Source organism: Schistocerca cancellata, chromosome 9, assembly GCF_023864275.1.
Source record: "Schistocerca cancellata isolate TAMUIC-IGC-003103 chromosome 9, iqSchCanc2.1, whole genome shotgun sequence".
NCBI classification, from domain to species: Eukaryota; Metazoa; Arthropoda; class Insecta; order Orthoptera; family Acrididae; genus Schistocerca; species Schistocerca cancellata.
This window is the reverse complement of record NC_064634.1, coordinates 519,908,023-519,926,632: the sequence shown is the minus strand read 5'-3', so window position 1 is coordinate 519,926,632 and position 18,610 is coordinate 519,908,023. Positions and strand designations below refer to the sequence as shown.

Sequence of the window (18,610 nt, the reverse complement as noted above, 5' to 3'; positions counted from 1 at the left end):
CCTATTAAGGGGCAGTCAAACGAAAATTAGACAGGCAGAAAATAGTAAGTAAACTGTTTATTACTTCAAAAGCAATCGTCGTAACTGTTAATATAATTATACCTCTGTGAGACATGACTGTCAATGTCTTGATCAAAAAATGTTTGCGGTTGCCTACAGAACCATGGTTGTACCCAGGCTTCCACCTTTTCATCCGAAGCAAATTAACAGCTGCAGGTGTCTTTCTTATGGCTATGGAAATTGCATGGGGAGACTTCTGCAATATATTCAAAGTAACCTGGGGAACATGGGGACAATCACAAACATTTTTGCACGAAGTCATTGATAATCTTGTCTCACAGTATGATGAATGTATTAACATTTATGACAATTACTTTAAAAATAATAAACAGTTTACTTACTCACTTTTTTCCCACATGTCTTGTTTTGATCTGACTGTGCCTTTTAAATCAGAAGGATGTAGGGGAACAGATTAATCAAGCTCTACCCAATACAAATGGGTTTGAGGAAAGGTATGGTGCTACTAGTACACATATATGGATGTAATACATACTTCAATATGTAACATAACATTCAGAGACCAGAAACTGGTTCATTACTTACCACAAAAGAAATATTTTTTTGTAATTGATGCCCCCACAGCTTTCATGTATTTCCTGAAAATCACTCTGTACCACCATACGATGTTCTTAGAAAGTTATTAATGCTAATAAAATCCTACAATGGAAAATTCAGGATGGAAGACCAGATATTTGTCAGCGGTGATCTTGGCTAGCATGGGTAGTGGAGGTACAGAATAGGTGTGGGCAGGGGATTAACACTGAATTTTGACAAAACTCAGCACACCCAGGTCATACCTTTCAGTGAACTCCACAAGCCATAAAAATAAGTTTCTCAAATGATGGAAAACATTTAGTTTTTGAGACTGCACACAGAGCACGTACACAACTGGAAAACCCATTGTTCAGAATTAATGAAGTGGTTTGTTTCAGATATATTTGCAGTATGCATGACAATTACTGTATGTGATCTATAAATGAAGAAACTAGTTTAGTCTGCATACTGTCATTCACTAACAAGTTATGGAATAAATTTAATTTAGAGGTGTCAGTGGTATGCTCTTAATGTCTTTTTTGTGGTATTGCATGTACCAGCCAATGAACCACTGCTAGAAGTTGTCTGGAGGAGACAGCTGCGCAATGTGGAAATTCCAAATGAAAGTGATATTCAGTGTCAAAGGCTTTTTAGATATTGTCAATAGCACAGCTATTAAGCGTTCAAAGGAGAAGAAGCCAAGGGAAAAAAAAGACTGGAAAAGGACGCAAAGGCACAGGAACTTATTGTGATGCAGATGGAAGTAGCGACACTCCCTCATACACTGTCTTGTATGCGAGCTTGCAAGTGGGCTAAACTGAAGACCATGTAAGAGAACGAGTCTGTGGTAAGCATTCACATGCTTCAACAAAAGTTTTTCCTCATTCAACATTGGTGATGACTCGGTGGTTACAGTTATATCAAAAACAGAAATAATCAACACTAAACTGACACAAGCAGGTGAACCATTTTCAGACAAAATGCTTACAACGAAGGTGTTGACGTTACTGCCAGAGAGCTACAGACATTCCTGTTGAGCATAAAGAATCCATCCCCTCTGAGGAGTAAGAACTTAATGAGAAATAAGAAGCTGCAGTTACTGTACGAAAAGAGGTCATCTTAAGTCAGACTGCATATTGCTGAAGCCCAAGAAAGGCAAAAAAGTGCAAGATGTAACTGCTTTTATATGTATGAGTCAAGTTCACCTACAAGATTATTGGTTCATTGATACAGGTGCTAGTAAGCATATGTGCAAAATGAGAGAATTGTTTAAGAAATTGGACAGCTCAGTGAAAGTTATTGTGGGTGATGGTAAATTTCTTAATGCGACCGATAAGGAGAGGACGCCTACTCGTCATCGCCAAATTTGTCCATATTCGTGGTAGATGTAGAGCGTGGTGAGACATGAAAGTGCCCCAAGTAGGAACTTAAGATGGCCAAGCGTTTAGCAAATAAAAGGAATTCCGATATGGATCACCATGTGCACCTTATCAAGTGCCCCTGTGGCAATTTGTTTAGGAAGCAGTGTTTGATTCAGCAGCCACCACGGTTGCTCAGCATGTTCGGTCAGAGAGCTGGCTGGTCTCTGTAATAAAAAAAAAAAAAAAAAAATGTATTTCTATGTGCACAACATCAGCATGGGACGCCAGTCTTTAAAACAAGCGTATTACCTTGCAAACTTGGGACTGCGAACAGTCCATCAATTGCACACATCATATACAGTGAGTTTAATTTGACCTCGGAGGTGCTGTTGGCACAAACAACACCAGCCCCAACGACGCTGGCCCGAACGGCGGGCAGTTATATAAAGGCCACTACCAGACAACAGATCATCCGTCACAATACATTCAGATTCTGTGTGCGTACTGAGCTGTCAATTGTATACTGTGCTATGAGTACTGTACTCTCTCTCATGGATACTCACTCTGGACATTGTTATTTTCACACTTATTATGAGCATGCTTTGAACTGGTATCACTGTCCATGCTGTGAACTTTGCTGTTGACATTTGCCTTAATCGTCAGACAAAGTTTTGTTGTATTGATTTACAATAGTTAAGTGACAATGCTAGCCAGGTAACTCATTCATCTGCTTGCTCTTGACTGGGTAATGTGAATATTGCAAGATTAGTGTGCGAATATTCTGGGAAATATCACAACCATTGCAGACAAAACATCTGTACCGTAAGAACAATGGAGGAAAATATTGTGGAAAGATTAAAAGCATCGGACAAAAGTGAAAATCGTAACGTGCCTGGAATGTCGGTAGATACAGAACAGGAGCCAGATGATAATAGACTCCACAGTGATGTGTCCAAGCGACAATTGAAGATGGCGCTGGATTTATGTTTACAGTACTTGACCGAAGAGGATCTGACTGCATCAGAAAGTTCCACGGGAATAACCGAAGAACACATTCAAATGGCAAATAAAATACACCAGAAAATACTAGACATTTTATCCAAATATATGTTTGTGTGCGACAAGGGGTTGATTCGGTTTGAAGATGTCGCCGAAGAATGTGAATATGCAGACATGAAGCGTGGCATTTTGTCAGATGATGACTATGAATCCGATGCCAAAAAAATCATTTTGTCAGATGATGACTATGAATCCGATGCCAAAAAAATGAAAGAAGATCCAGAATCTGTTCCACTGGATTATAAAATAATGGCGGTTAATCTTGCTGAAACACATCCAAAGTGGAAGTTGAAGACTCTGTAAACAAAATGTGCATCTCGCTTCAAGCATATGCGGGATATGAAAATTTGGGAAGAACATATTAAACAGTGTGGACAAATATCATAAAATTGATTCCTGGACATATGTTCTCTTTATAGAAGCACGGAACTGTAACGAGCAAGTCACTAATAGAAACTTGCAACAATGGGCACTTGCTGCTGTGAGACAGTTTCCAGATTTGGAATTCAAAGCTTCAGCAACGTGGGTCAAGTGGTTTAAACAAATGCATAAAATCCAAAAGAGAAATGTTACAAAATTTGTATCAGAAAGAGAGACTGCTATTATTGAGGAAACCCTTGCTGTGGTAGAGAATTTTTGTTGCCAGACTCTAGCTCTTATCCACAACTATGACAAGGACGTTGTTATCAACACCGATCAGACAGGTAAGTCAATTGCCTACATCAATCGACATACTCTTTGCACTGTCATGTATAATAGATTTACATTTGTATCTTCTCTTTCCAGGCTGCCAGTATCAGTCGACATATGACCGAGCCCTAGAACACCAAGGGTCAAAAGTGGTGTGCATGAAACAAAAGTATATGAACAAACTAACACACTCCTATACAGCACAATATGCTATGAGCCTACTGCCACACATTTACATATGCCTACAGGAGAGTACTGGCTCTTTTGGACAGAGGATTAGAAAATCAGTAGATGCGTACACAGCAAAATATACAAATGTTATCACCAGTTCTTCAAAATCCGGTAAACTGACAACAGGCTTATACAAAACATATTTAACTGATGTGATGAAGCCCTATGTGCAAGAGAATAAATGTCTTCTGTTGACTGACTCATGGGGATGACAAACAGATCCACAAATATATGATGAACTGTTCAAAGATGAAGACGGATTGCCAATATGCAGTATCAAAGTAATTCTCCCTAAATGTCTGCCACTAGTGAAACCCTGTGACATATCTTTTTATCATTAGGTAAAAAGTCTAAAAAAAATGTCAAAACTGCACCTATCTCATTGAGAAAGAAAAAGAAATCACTTCCTGAAAAGCTTGCAAAAACTACATTCCATTACACATCACCACTATCCTCCCATGTAATCAGTGACATACTGCAGTACACATGGTTCGCTGCTGGACTGTGTGGCGAAAGAAGCTGTTTTCAGAATGTCAATCAAGTTTGTTTTTCTATGGAGACATTTAAAAAAAAGAATACATGTCACTGCAAAAAGGAGGCGTTTATAACGTGCCCAAGATGCGATCAAAATTATTGCTTCCCCTGTTTCTTCGATGCATATCACCCCAGTACATGTGACTGATCAATTGCAAAAGAATGGAAGTATTGATTTACATATACGATGTTCCCGCGTAAATTCAGGCAGATTGTAGCGCAGCTGTTAGGCATTTGTACAGGTTAGTTCATACATTCTTTGCGTGTTTCCCTTGCATTATCTAGGCATGGACTCGTGTTTCAGTAACTGTTGTTCAACATCGATTAGAATGGACAGGGACTGTGATTGCTGTGTTCGGATGAGGGCTGAGTTAGCATCCCTTCGCTCACAGCCGCAGGCGGCGCTGACTTCGGGCGGGCAGCTTGAGGCTGTTGCCAAAGGGCACCACTGTGGGGAGCCAGACTTGGGTATCACGGGGATGTCAACCTCGCCCCGTCTGTCCCCAGATCGTTCTGCCACTGTGGTTGCCCCGGTTGTTGCCCGCAGTGGGGCTGAGCCCTCACCTGTGGTCGATTGGGAGGTCGTTCCAATGCGTGGCAGGCAGCGATAGACATCCCCGGAGGCTGATCAGAAGGCCTCCCCGGTGCGTCTGACAAACAGGTTTCAGGTACTGTCTCTGACTGAGCCAGAGGCAGCTGTCTACCCTGTTTCAGAGGATGATTCTCAGCCTTCAAGGTCCGGGCAATCGCAGAAGGTGGGCTTATTGGTGGTTGGGAGCTCCAATGTTAGGTGCGTAATGTGGCCCCTTACGGATATGGCGGCTAAGGAGGGGAAGAAATCCAGCGCGCACTGCGTGTGCATTCCGGGTGGAGTCATTCATGATGTGGAAAGGGTCCTTCTGGATGCCATGAAGAGCACAGGGTGCAGCCAGCTGCAGGTGGTGGCACATGTCGGCACTAATGACGTGTGCCGCTTTGGATCTGAAGAAATTCTCTCTGGATTCCAGCGGCTATCTGATTTGGTGAAGGTTGCCGGTCTTGCTTACGAGATGAAGGCAGAGCTCACCATCTGCAGCATCACTGACAGAACCGACTGCGGACCTTTGGTGCAGAGCCGGGTGGAGGGTCTGAATCAGAGGCTCAGACGGTTTTGTGACCGTGTTGGCTGCAGATTCCTTGACTTGCGCCATAGGGTGATGGAGTTTCGGGTTCTACTGAATAGGTCAGGAGTTCACTACACTCGACTGGCGGCTACACGGGTAGCGGAGGCTGTGTGGTGTGGACTGGGCACTTTTTAAGGTCAGAAGGCCTCGGGGAAAGTACGGGGTGGGCTGCAATCTCAAAGGGTGCATGGCAAATACAGGGCGTGCTTGGATCAAGGGCTGAAATCGTTATAGGTACAGAAAGCTGGCTAAAGCCTGAAATAAGTTCTGCAGAAATTTTTACGAAGTCTCAGACGGTGTTCAGGAAAGATAGATTAGGCAGAATTGGTGGTGGAGTGTTTGTGTCTGTCAGTAGTGGTTTATCTTGTAGTGAAGTTGAAGTAGATACTCCATGCAAATTGGTATGGGTGGAGGTTATACTTAACAGCTGAACTAAGTTAATAATTGGCTCCTTCTACTGACCCCCAGACTCCGATGATTTAGTTGCTGAACAGTTCAGAGAAAATTTGAGTCTCGTAACAAATAAATACCCCACTCATATGGTTATAGTTGGTGGGGACTTCAACCTTCCCTCGGTATGTTGGCAAAAATACTTGTTCAAAACCGGTGGAAGGCGGAAAACATCTTCCGAGATTGTCCTAAATGCTTTCTCCGAAAATTATTTCAAGCAGTTAGTCCACGAACCCACGCGAATTGTAAATGGTTGCGAAAACACACTTGACCTCTTAGCCACAAACAAGCCAGAGCTAATAGAGAGGATCATGACTGATACAGGGATTAGTGATCACAAGGTCGTTGTAGCTAGGCTCAGTACCGTTTCTTCCAAATCCACCAGAAACAAACGTAAAATAATTTTATTTAAAAAGGCGGATAAAGTGTCACTAGTAGCCTTCCTTAAGAGACAATCTCCATTCCTTCCGAACTGACTATGCAAATGTAGACGAGATGTGGCTCAAATTCAAAGATATAGTAGCAACACCAATTGAGAGATTCATACCTCATAAATTGGTAAGAGATGGAACTGATCCCCCATGGTACACAAAACAGGTCCGAACGCTGTTGCAGAGGCAATGTAAAAAGCATGCGAAATTCAGAAGAACGCGAAATCCCGAAGTTTAGCTAACATTTATAGACGCGCGAAATTTGGCACGGACTTCAATGCGAGATGCCTTTAATAGGTTCCACAATGAAACATTGTCTCGAAATTTGGTAGAAAATTCGAAGAAATTCTGGTCGTATGGAAAGTACACAAGTGGCAAGACGCAGTCAATACCTTCGCTGCGCAGTGCCAATGGTACTGTTACTGACGACTGTGCTGCTAAAGCGGAGTTATTGAACGCAGTTTTCCAAAATTCCTTCACCAGGGAAGACGAATGGAACATTCCAGAATTTGAAACACGAACAGCTGCTAGCATGAGTTTCTTAGAAGTAGATACCTTAGGGGTTGCGAAGCAACTCAAACCGCTTGATACGGGCAAGTCTTCAAGTCCAGATTGTATACCGATTAGGTGCCTTTCAGATTACGCTGATACAATAGCTCCCTACTTAGCAATCATAGACAACCGCTCGCTCACCGATAGATCTGTACCTACAGATTGGAAAATTGCGCAGGTCGCACTAGTGTTTCAGAAGGGTAGTAGGAGTAATCCATCAAGCTACAGACCTGTATCATTGACGTCGGTTTGCAGTCCGGGTTTGGAGCATATACTGTATTCAAACATTATGAATCACCTCGAAGGGAACGATCTATTGATACGTAATCAGCATGGCTTCAGAAAACATCGTTCTTGTGCAACGCAGCTAGCTCTGCCGTTCCTGATCTATATAAATGACCTAGGTGACAATCTGAGCAGTTCTCTTAGGTTGTTCGCAGATGATGCTGTAATTTACCGTCTAGTAAGGTCATCTGAAGACCAGTATCAGTTGCAAAGCGAATTAGAAAAGATTGCTGTATGGTGTGGCAGGTGGCAGTTGACGCTAAATAATGAAAAGTGTGAGGTGATCCACATGAGTTCCAAAAGAAATCCGTTGGAATTCGATTAATCGATAAATAGTACAATTCTCAAGGCTGTCAATTCAACTAAGTACCTGGGTGTTAAAATTACGAACAACTTCAGTTGGAAAGACCACATAGATAATATTGTGGGGAAGGCGAGCCAAAGGTTGCATTTCATTGGCAGGACACTTAAGAAGATGCAACAAGTCCACTAAAGAGGCGGCTTACACTACACTCGTTCGTCCTGTGTTAGAATATTGCTGCGTGGTGTGGGATCCTTGCCAGGTGGGATTGACGGAGGACATCGAAAGGGTGCAAAAAAGGGCAGCTCATTTTGTATTATCACGTAATAGGGGAGAGAGTGTGGCAGATATGATACGCGAGTTGGGATGGAAGTCATTAAAGCAAAGAAGTTTTTCGTCCCAGCGAGATTTATTTACGAAATTTCAGTCACCAACTTTCTCTTCCGAATGCGAAAATATTTTGTTGAGCCCAACCTACATAGGTGGGAATGATAATCAAAATAAAATAAGAGAAATCAGAACTCGAACAGAAAGGTTTGGGTGTCCGTTTTTCCCGCGCGCTGTTCGGGAGTGGAATGGTAGAGAGATAGTATGATTGTGGTTCGATGAACCCTCTGCCAAGCACTTAAATGTGAATTGCAGAGTAATCATGGAGATGTAGATCTATGCGTTAACTATAATCCCTTTTTAAATGTTTGCAGTCCCACATTTCATCCTATACCTATACTTTTTGTGCTTATATAAATTAATAAAATAATCTATATGATGTTGCGATTACTTGTGATGTTAGTAGTGTACGCATTGCCAAGGAGCACTAAAATATTTGCTACCGGGCAGAGTCGTACCTGCGACCCTTTCAATGCAAATCCAATCTCTTACCATTGAGCCAAAGACAGCTTCCTAAACACATTGTCGCAGGAACAATTGATAAGGTGCACATGGTGACAGATCCGTATCATAATTCCTTTTATCCCCTAAATGCTTGGCCATCTGGAGTTTCCACTTCGGGCACTTTCAAGTTTCACCACGCCCTACATGTACCATAAATTTGGACGAATTCGTTGATGATGATGCGTAGGTGACCTCTCTTAGTGAGTGCAGTACTGTGGAACTGTCTGCATGGAATGGGGTTAAGTTTTTCAAAAAAGTACACAGTGGAGTGTTTGTGCCTGAACTGAAACTCAATCCATTTTTGGTAGAAACTATGGTGGACAGGACACTTAGAAGATGCAACAAGTCCACTAAAGAGACAGCTTACACTACACTCGTGGACTGTCAGTCAAGGAACAATGTGAGTTCTTGAACAGCAAAGGTGAAGTTTGTGCATTATCCAAATGCGTCAACAAAGTGTATCAGATGTTGTCTTCCCTAAATGCAATACAATCAGAACTGTCAATGGTTACTATGATGTTTCCCGATAAAACACAGTCTATGGTTGACAGTAATATCACTAGTGAGTTTCAATCTGTCAATATTCATTATGTGTGTAAGTTAAATGAACTTTGGTCTGGTAAATTTGTGTAATTGTGTTGAAAACTTGAGCATCTGGTGTACAAAAAATTCGCTATCAGAGAGCATGTAAGAGTTATTGTTGTAGAAAGGAGTGAATTTCGTTGATGACTGTCACTTGTGAAGAGTGTCTGGCAGGTAAATAACATCAGTTTGCCAAGGGCTAATGCAGTACTTGAATCAGTTCATGCAGTCACCTATGGCCTAAGGAGACACATTTACTTGGAGAAGCAAAATATTATTTGCTTTTGAAGGATGACTACTCAAGTTAGCACAAAGTATTCTTTATGATGTTAAAGGTTTGATCAAGAGTGTTATTGCAAAAGATGAGAGAGAAAATGGTCTAAAAATTAAAGTTCTAAAGAGTGATACTGAAATTGAGTTTATGAATCTGCTTTAGGTAAATTTTTGAAGGATAATGGCATAATCCATCAAAGAAGAACTGTATGCGCACCACAGCAAAATGGAAGAGCTGAAAGAGATGTGCGCATCTTGGTTGAAGCTACTCATTCACTGATTTCAGAGATGCCCATACATTTCTGGGCTTAAGCAGGTAAACGACGGCTTAAGTACTAAATCAAACTGGTCAAAGTCCTGTCAGAGGTAAGACTCCATTTGAAGCCTTTTATGGCACAGAATTACCCTTAGAAGTTTTGAAAATATATGAGGTTCATCTGTCGGTTTTCGTTCTCAAACAAAAGAGACTGAAGTTAGACCCCAAGATAGATTTATTTATGGTACATGATAATGATGTGAAGAGGTACATAATATTTATACTTCCCATGAAGAGAATTGAGGTACAGTGAGATGTAATTTTCTTGCTGCCAACTGCATCTGAAAAGAAGAAGAAAACTAGTGTCCCTGTAATAGAGTCATATACTATTTTTCCAACGTCAAAATCCCAAGTGTCATCAATGTATCCAATGTATAACGCACCCACTCTACATACTTGAAAATGGCTTATGGCAGAAATTCTACAACCATACATGAAATGAAGAGAACGGCAGCTGACGGCATCATGAAATCATATATATACTATTTTTTGTGATGAAGTGAACATAGATAACATTTGAGAATCAGAGGGTCAGAAAGAAACAGAAACAAGGATTGAGGTTGTGGAAGAAAACAGAAGTCAGCTTAGCAAAGAAAAAGAAATCAGTATCAACAGAGAAGATTCTTTTGAGGATGCAGAGGAAAATGTGGATGGTGAGGATGAGAGGCCACAGAATCTGAGATCCAGGAGGAATATTCAACACCCGAATTACTTAGAGGATTATGAGTTGGGCCTGTTGACAGCAGTGGAGGATGATGACCCTAGCACCTAGCCTAAGCAATGTCTTGTAGTGATGCTGAAAATTTGAAAAATTCCATTGCAAGAGAGCTGCAAGCCCTGGAAGTAAATAACACATGAGATTAAGTACGCAAGCCAAATGAGTGTAATGTTATACACACAAAGTGGTTTTCAGTTTAAAAAAAAGAGACGATAATGGTAATATTGTTTCTTATAAAGATTGTCTTGTAGCTAAAGGTTTCCAACAGAGATTAAATTGATTGAAAAATGGAGTCCAGTAGGAAAATTAACTTCAGTGAGATTTTTTTTTTCCAGATCAGTTTCCCACCCATCAACTGGATTGTGCAGTGCTTTTCTCTGTGGAGAGATAGTTGGAGACTTTTATGTTAAATTACCTATTGGATGTTGCATTAAAATGAAAGATAAAGTTTACAAACTCAGAAAGGTTTGAAGCACTGACCCAAAAATAGGAAAATTAAATTCCACACAGTAATAACTGGCTTTGGATTTATAAGAAGTGATTTTCTGTATTGTTTGTCTATAATGACAAAAAGCAGCAACAAAACAGGTAGTGACTGAGATTATGGTCCACCTTGTGCAGTGTTGTGTTATGTTGTGTTGCAGGGGTCCCACTCAAAAGAAGTCCACAATGAAACATTTGCTTAAGGTAATTTAGTCAGTTAGTTACGTGTTCCACTGATCAGTCTCACAGTAACCGTTATGATGTGGAATGTGTCAGAAGAATGTGCACATGAATGTAGGTTTTTTAAAAAGACGAAAGCTTAAAATTTTTATTACCTACCATATTCCCCTAAATGGCACAAAATGCCCACATTATACCTATAGATTTATTTATTCTTATTCAAGAATTCATCTATGGTATAGAAGAATGTCAAGGAGGTATGATTTCAATTTATTTTTAAAACTGTTACTGCTGTTTGTCAGTCATTTTATTTCATCTGGTAATTTATCGAAAAGTTTTACAGCAGCATATTTTACCCCTTTCTGTGCCAAAAATAGGTTAAGTAGAGGATAGTGTAAGTCTTTCTTTCTTCTGGCGTTATAATCATGAATGTCACTGTTGTTTTTAAACTGGTTCATGTTGTTAAGAACAAATTTCATTATTGAGTAAATGAACTGTGAGGCTGTTGTAAGAATTCCAAATCTTTTAAAGGGATGCCTACAAGATGTGTGACTATGAGCCCCACACGTTATTCTAACCACTTTCTTTTGAACAGTGAATACTTTTTGCCTAAGTAGTGAGTTACACCAAAATATTATTTCGTATGACATCAGAGTGAGAAAGTATGCAAAATGTTACCTTGCTAATTTCTATATCCTCAAAATTAACAATTATTCCGATTGCAAAAGTTGCTGAATCTAGTCACTTTAGGAGATCCAAAACATGATTTTTTCCAAATGTATGCTCTACCCCAGCTACTGACTTCAGTTGATGTGTTATATTTATTGAAGAAACTGTACTCCTCGCAGTAGAAAATTGGATGTACTGTGTTTTTTCAAAGTTCGGAGCAAGTCCATTAACAGAAAACCAATTAATAACTTTTCCAAAGACACTATTTATATCATTTTTTATTGGAGTTTCTTTTACTGTACATTAATAATGATGCTTGTATCACCAGCAAACAGTGTCAGTTCAGCTTCTTGTTTCAGATAAGAAGGGAGGTCATTCACATATATCAAGAACTGAAGGGGACCTTGTGGAACATCTAATGTAATTTCACCCCAGTTAGATGAAGTGGGAAACTTCTTTAAATCACTTAAACCATATAAAGAAACTTTTTGCTTCCTGTTCTGTAGGTATGACTTAAACCACTCATATGTTGTTCCATTTATACCACAGAATTGTAATTTCTGTAACATAATGTCAAGGTTTACACAATCAAATGCTTTGGCTAGCCACAGAATATTCCTATGGGTGACATTTTATTATTTAAAGAATCTATTATGTGGGCAGTAAATTGTATATTGCTGTCTCCGTGGAACCACATTTTTGAAATCCAAACTGTGATTTTCTAAGTATCCCATTACTGCTCAGATGGCTAACCGCTCTTGAGTACATTGGTAATTATTGACATCTGTGATGTTCCCTTTTTTGTAGACTGGCTTGACAATGGCACATTTTAATCTGTCTGGGAAAATACATTGAGGTAGTGATGCATTACAGATGTGACTCTACATTGTTTTAACCCACTTCCAAACCGTAACCAAAAAAAAATTTTTTTTTCCGCTTTCAACACTACCGCTGCTATAAAATCCACCGTTTCTAGTTCACAAACAGTTCCTTTAACCTATTAACAACCTTTTCGGCTAGTTCTAATAACTTTTGCTTTATTTCCATTTCCATTTTTCTCACATCACAGATCATTTTTAGCCGCTTCCCACAGGTTTTAACGTCATTATTTCTTCATCAGACAATTGTTAGCCACATTTCCATAATCTGCCACCACCAAACCACTCCTTTCAATACATCCTCACGTAGTTTTTTTGAAATTTTCCCGAATTTCTCCACCCTTTAACGTGTTTTGGCGGCAACACAACCACCTAACCTTTATGCACATCGTAGTCTACTTACACAAGTTCACCACAGGATCAACATAGCCCAGCTCTAACCAACACTTTGTCGCCTTTTTTCACACCAGATCTCCATTTGCTTTCTAGTTCACCTTTATCTCTCCCCATACATTTTTATATTTATTTTCATTTTCATTTCAGCCTCATGTTACACTTTCCACCTTCTAATACCATGTCACCCTCACAACACCTCCACAATGACCCCATTAAGTTTTATTTACATTCCCTCCACAAACATGCCTTCGCCCTAGCCAGATTACACTCCCATACTTTATTTTCTCAGGCTTGTCTGACATTTGGCATCACCCCCAAAGGCTTCACACTTAAAGTTCCCATCTCTGGCTGCAACCCTTCTTTCCATCAGTCCCTATACCAGTTCCAAACTGAACAATCCATTGCCCTCACCCACCTAATCCTTCACCTACACATCCACTCAGCCAATCAACACACCCGTCAACTCCTATCCTTAATAAAAGTCCTCAATCTTTCCTCTCCCACATCCACACCGGCTGTTCAGAGCATCCTCCTACAGGCCAACCGCAAATTAGAACAGCATGCCACCCTCCACCTCAAAAAACTATCCAATCTCCTGGTTTCCCACCTCCGGAAAGGCAACTCACTCACCCTTCACAACCTTTCCAGCAAACCTCAACCTCCTCTCATTGCACACAAACCCAGTCTCTCCCATCTACTCAATCTCCCACTTCCAGCTCCACTCCCTCCAAAACCTCAAAATTCCAATCAACACAATCTGAAACCACAACACACCAATTCAGTAGTTAACCTTTACTCCAAACCTCTCTCCCAATCCGAAACCTCTGTCCTACCCAAAGGCCTCACCTTCAGCCCCACTCCCAGATTCAACCAAACAGCCCTCGTCAAAGATTTACTGTCCTACACCTGTACTCTCTGCTGGAAATATCACTTTGCCACGAAGAAAAATGATCCTAATCCTACTCCTAATGATCCAACTCCCCATGTCACTATCCAAATTGTACCCTGCCTGGAACAGTTCCGTCCTCTGTCATAGCAGGACCCACCTCCTCTTCCTCAAAATCACCCTCTCCAAACCTTCCAGGAATTTCTGACTTCCAGCCTTGCCTCTCAATCCTTCTTAAAAAACCTTAATCCTACTCCCAACATCACCACTGCTGAAGCCCAGGCTATCCGTGATCTGAAGGCTGACCGATCCATCGTCATTCTTCCGGCAGACAAGGGTTCCACGAATGTGGTACTTGATCGTTGGGAGTATGTGGCTGAGGGACTGCGTCAGCTTTCAGACAACACTACTTACAAAGTTTGCCAAGATAATCCCATTCCTGATGTCCAGGCAGAGCTTCAAGGAATCCTCAGAACCTTAGGCCCCCTACAAAACCTTTCACCTGACTCCATCAACCTCCTGACCCCACCAACACCCCGCACCCCTACCTTCTTCCTAACATTCACAAACCCAATCGTCCCGGCTGTCCCATTGTAGCTGGTTACCAAGCCCCCATAGAACGCATCTCTGCCTACATAGATCAACACCTTCAACCCATTACATGCAGTCTCCCATCCTTCATCAAAGACACCAACCACTTTCTCAAACGCCTGGAATCCCTACCCAGTCTGTTACCCCCGGAAATCATCCTTGTAACCATTGATGCCACTTCCTTATACACAAATATTCCACATGTCCAGGACCTCGCTGCGATGGAGCACTTCCTTTCACACCGATCACCTGCCACCCTACCTAAATTTCTTTCCTCATTACCTTAGCCAGCTTCATCCTGACCCACAACTTCTTCACTTTCGAAGGCCAGACATACCAACAATTAAAGGGAACAGCCATGGGTACCAAGATGGCCCCCTCATACGCCAACCTATTCATGGGATGCTTAGAGGAAGCCTTCTTGGTTACCCAGGCCTGCCAACCCAAAGTTTGGTACAGATTTATTGATGACATCTTCATGATCTGGACTCACAGTGAAGAAGAACTCCAGACTTTCCTCTCCAACCTCAACTCCTTTGGTTCCATCAGATTCACCTGGTCCTACTCTAAATCCCATGCCACTTTCCTTGACATTGACCTCCACCTGTCCCATGGCCAGCTTCACACGTCCGTCCACATCAAACCCACCAACAAGCAACAGTACCTCCATTATGACAGCTGCCACCCATTCCACATCAAACGGTCCCTTCCCTACAGCCTAGGTCTTCGTGGAAAACTAATCTACTCCAGTCCGGAACCCTTGAACCATTATACCAACAACCTGAAAACAGCTTTCGCATCCCGTAACTACCCTCCCGACTTGGTACAGAAGCAAATAACCAGAGCCACGTCCTCATCTCCTCAAACCTGGAACCTCCCACAGAAGAACCCCAAAAGTGCCCCACTTGTGACAGGATACTTTCCGGGACTGGATCAGACTCTGAATGTGGCTCTCCAGCAGGGATACGACTTCCTCAAATCCTGCCCTGAAATGAGATCCATCCTTCATGAAATCCTCGCCACTCCACCTAGAGTGTCTTTCTGCCGTCCACCTAACCTTCGTAACCTTTTAGTTCATCCCTATGAAATCCCCAAACCACCTTCCCTACCATCTGGCTCCTACCCTTGTAACCGCCCCCGGTGTAAAACCTGTCCCATGCATCCTCCCACCACCACCTACTCCAGTCCTATAACCCGGAAGGTGTACACTATCACAGGCAGAGCCACGTGTGAAAGCACCCACGTGATTTGCCAACTGACCTGCCTACACTGTGAAGCCTTCTACGTGGGAATGACCAGCAACAAACTGTCCATTCGCATGAATGGACACAGGCAGACAGTGTTTGTTGGTAATGAGGATCACCCTGTGGCTAAACATGCCTTGGTGCACGGCCAGCACATCTTGGCACAGTGTTACACCGTCCGGGTTATCTGGATACTTCCCAGTAACACCAGCCTGTCAGAACTCCGGAGATGGGAACTTGCCCTTCAGCATATCCTCTCTTCTCGCTATCTGCCAGGCCTCAATCTCTGCTAATTTCTAATTTCAATTTGCCGCCGCTCATACCTCACCTGTCTTTCAACAACATCTTTGCCTCTGTACTTCCGCCTCGACTGACATCTCTGCCCAAACTCTTTGCCTTTACAAATGTCTGCTTGTGTCTGTGTATATGCGGATGAATGTGTGTGTGTGTGTGTGTGTGTGTGTGTGTGTGTGTGTGTGCGTGCGTGAGTGTATACCTGTCCTTTTTTCCCCCTAAGGTAAGTCTTTTCGCTCCTGGGATTGGAATGACTCCTTACCCTCTCCCTTAAAACCCACATCCTTTCGTCTTTCCCTCTCCTTCCCTCTTTCCTGACGAAGCAACCGTTTGTTACAAAAGCTTGAATTTTGTGTGTATGTTTGTGTGTCTATCGACCTGCCAGCGCTTTTGTTTGGTAAGTCTCATCATCTTTGTTTTTAGATATATTTGTTTTAAAATCCTTTAGAGATGTCATCTACTCCAACAGAACACTTATTTTTCAAATATTTAATGATTTTCCTTATTTCACAAGAGGTTGTTAGATGAAAACTAACCTGATTAGGATTTCCCAAAACTGACTCTTGCACGTACTGCTTGGCTTTTTCTTTTGAACTAATCTCACCAATTTTTTTCACTTATACTTGTGTACTGCTGGTTAAGATGGTCTCATTCTCTTTAATAGTAGTACTACCTACCCCAGTGGTTACTTTACCTGTCTCTCTTCTAACAACATTCCATACTGCTTTGATTTTATTACCCAAGTTGTTAATTTCATCTCTAATATACATATTTTTTTGATTTTCTGACAACTTTTCTCAATATTTTACAATAATTTTTACAGTGTAAGATTACTTGTGGGTCTTTACTAATCCTTCTGCCTCATACAATTTTCTTTTCCTTACTGAAGACACTGTAATACCTGTTGTGATTCAAAGTTTCTTTGAGAACTATTTGGTGTTACATTTAGTAATTTTTTTGGGGCAACAGTATTCAAAATTTATCAAGAAATATGTTGCATTTATCACTGGCATTTGACTCATCATACACATCGTCCCAATTAACATTTCTTAAACTTTCTCTGATGTGCTCTATAGATATCAGGTTGACCAGTCTTACACTTTTACCTAATGATTTCTGAACTGTATACCCTGCTCAGTTTTGTAAGTTAATCAGTTGTGCATCATGGGCCAATAATCCATTTATCACAGGGAAAATGTGTTAGTTCTATATCCTCTTGCTGCACAAATACATTATTTATTAGAGTGCTACTGTCTTGAGCTATACATGCAGGGAAACTGATCACTGATTCTAAGTTATATGTCATTAATAACACTTCTAGTTCACTTTTCCTATCAGAACTGCTTAGAAAGTTTACACTGAAATCACCACGGATTAATAACTTCTTCTTTTTGTCTGACAGACAGCTTAATAGGGAGTCAAACTTTTTTATGAGTAGCTCCCAATCTTCTAATGGGGACATGTACACTGTTGCTAATATGAACAATACATTATCTAGCTGTAGCTCACATGCACAAACTCCAAAGTGCTGATCAATACAAAATTTGTTTACTTCTACAGTTTTGTACTTATACCCTTGTTTTGTGTAAATGGCAACTCCTCCTTTATCAATGCTAGATCTGCTTTTGCTAAAATATACCCATTTACACTGAGACTTTCCATGGTGTTCAGACAGACAAAATTTATCAATCTCATTCTTATTTTTGAGATTATCTAAACATACTAACAGCTCATCTACTTTACTTTTTATTCCCCTGATATTTTGATGAAGTAGATTGATACTACCATTAGCTATAACCATATTTACTGTACATGAAGCTTCTTTTATTTTTCTTGATTACTGTCTGTCTGGACTTTCGCTTTAACCTAAAAAACCTGTTGGCTTGGTCCCATTAACCACAGGGATCATCCCTTGTGTGACTGTGGCCCCCTTTGCAGTATCTGCTGACAGAGAAGCTAACTTATCTCTCCCATTCCTATTTAGGTGCAGGCCATGTATTATGTATCCCCAATTACCAATAGCATCAAATGGAACACAACTCATGTGAGATTTTGCCAGTGTCTGGAGCATCCTGTTCAGCTCAATGTTGAGATAGATGCCTTACACCACTGTTTACCCAGGGCTGATCATGTTGCTCTTGTTTTGTCCAGGTCACTCCTAATACTATATCTTCGAATCATAGCCAGGCTGTTTCCTGCTCCCCCAACTATAATTACCTGATATTCCTTCTCGAAGTCCCTGCATAGCTGACATAAAATTTCTGTCACCTGGCTAAGGTTAGCACTTGGTTTCACAAAACTTGTGACCTGGTAGCCTTTTTCCTGAAGCTACTGGCCTACACCCCTTTCATGACTGCTACCTAGAAGCAGAATTCTTTTCCTATTCTGATTTGACCCTAACCTGTCTGGTTTCTTTAAACTAATATTCTGCTTCAGCCCACATTAAGCTACATCTATATAAGGCCGTTCTTCCACTACTTCAGATAGCAAGACAAACTGATTTACTAATGGAATTTCTAAAGGTTTTTCAACAGTATTAAATTACACTTAAAGGCTTT

At 41.1% G+C, this 18,610-nt stretch overlaps 1 protein-coding gene across 1 annotated transcript in view; it reads right to left on the bottom strand.

The window, feature by feature from the left end:
* LOC126100183 (transmembrane protein 185B) overlaps positions 1 to 18,610 on the bottom strand; it is a 33,986-nt gene that overhangs the window by 9,960 nt on the left and 5,416 nt on the right. The window lies entirely within an intron of this gene.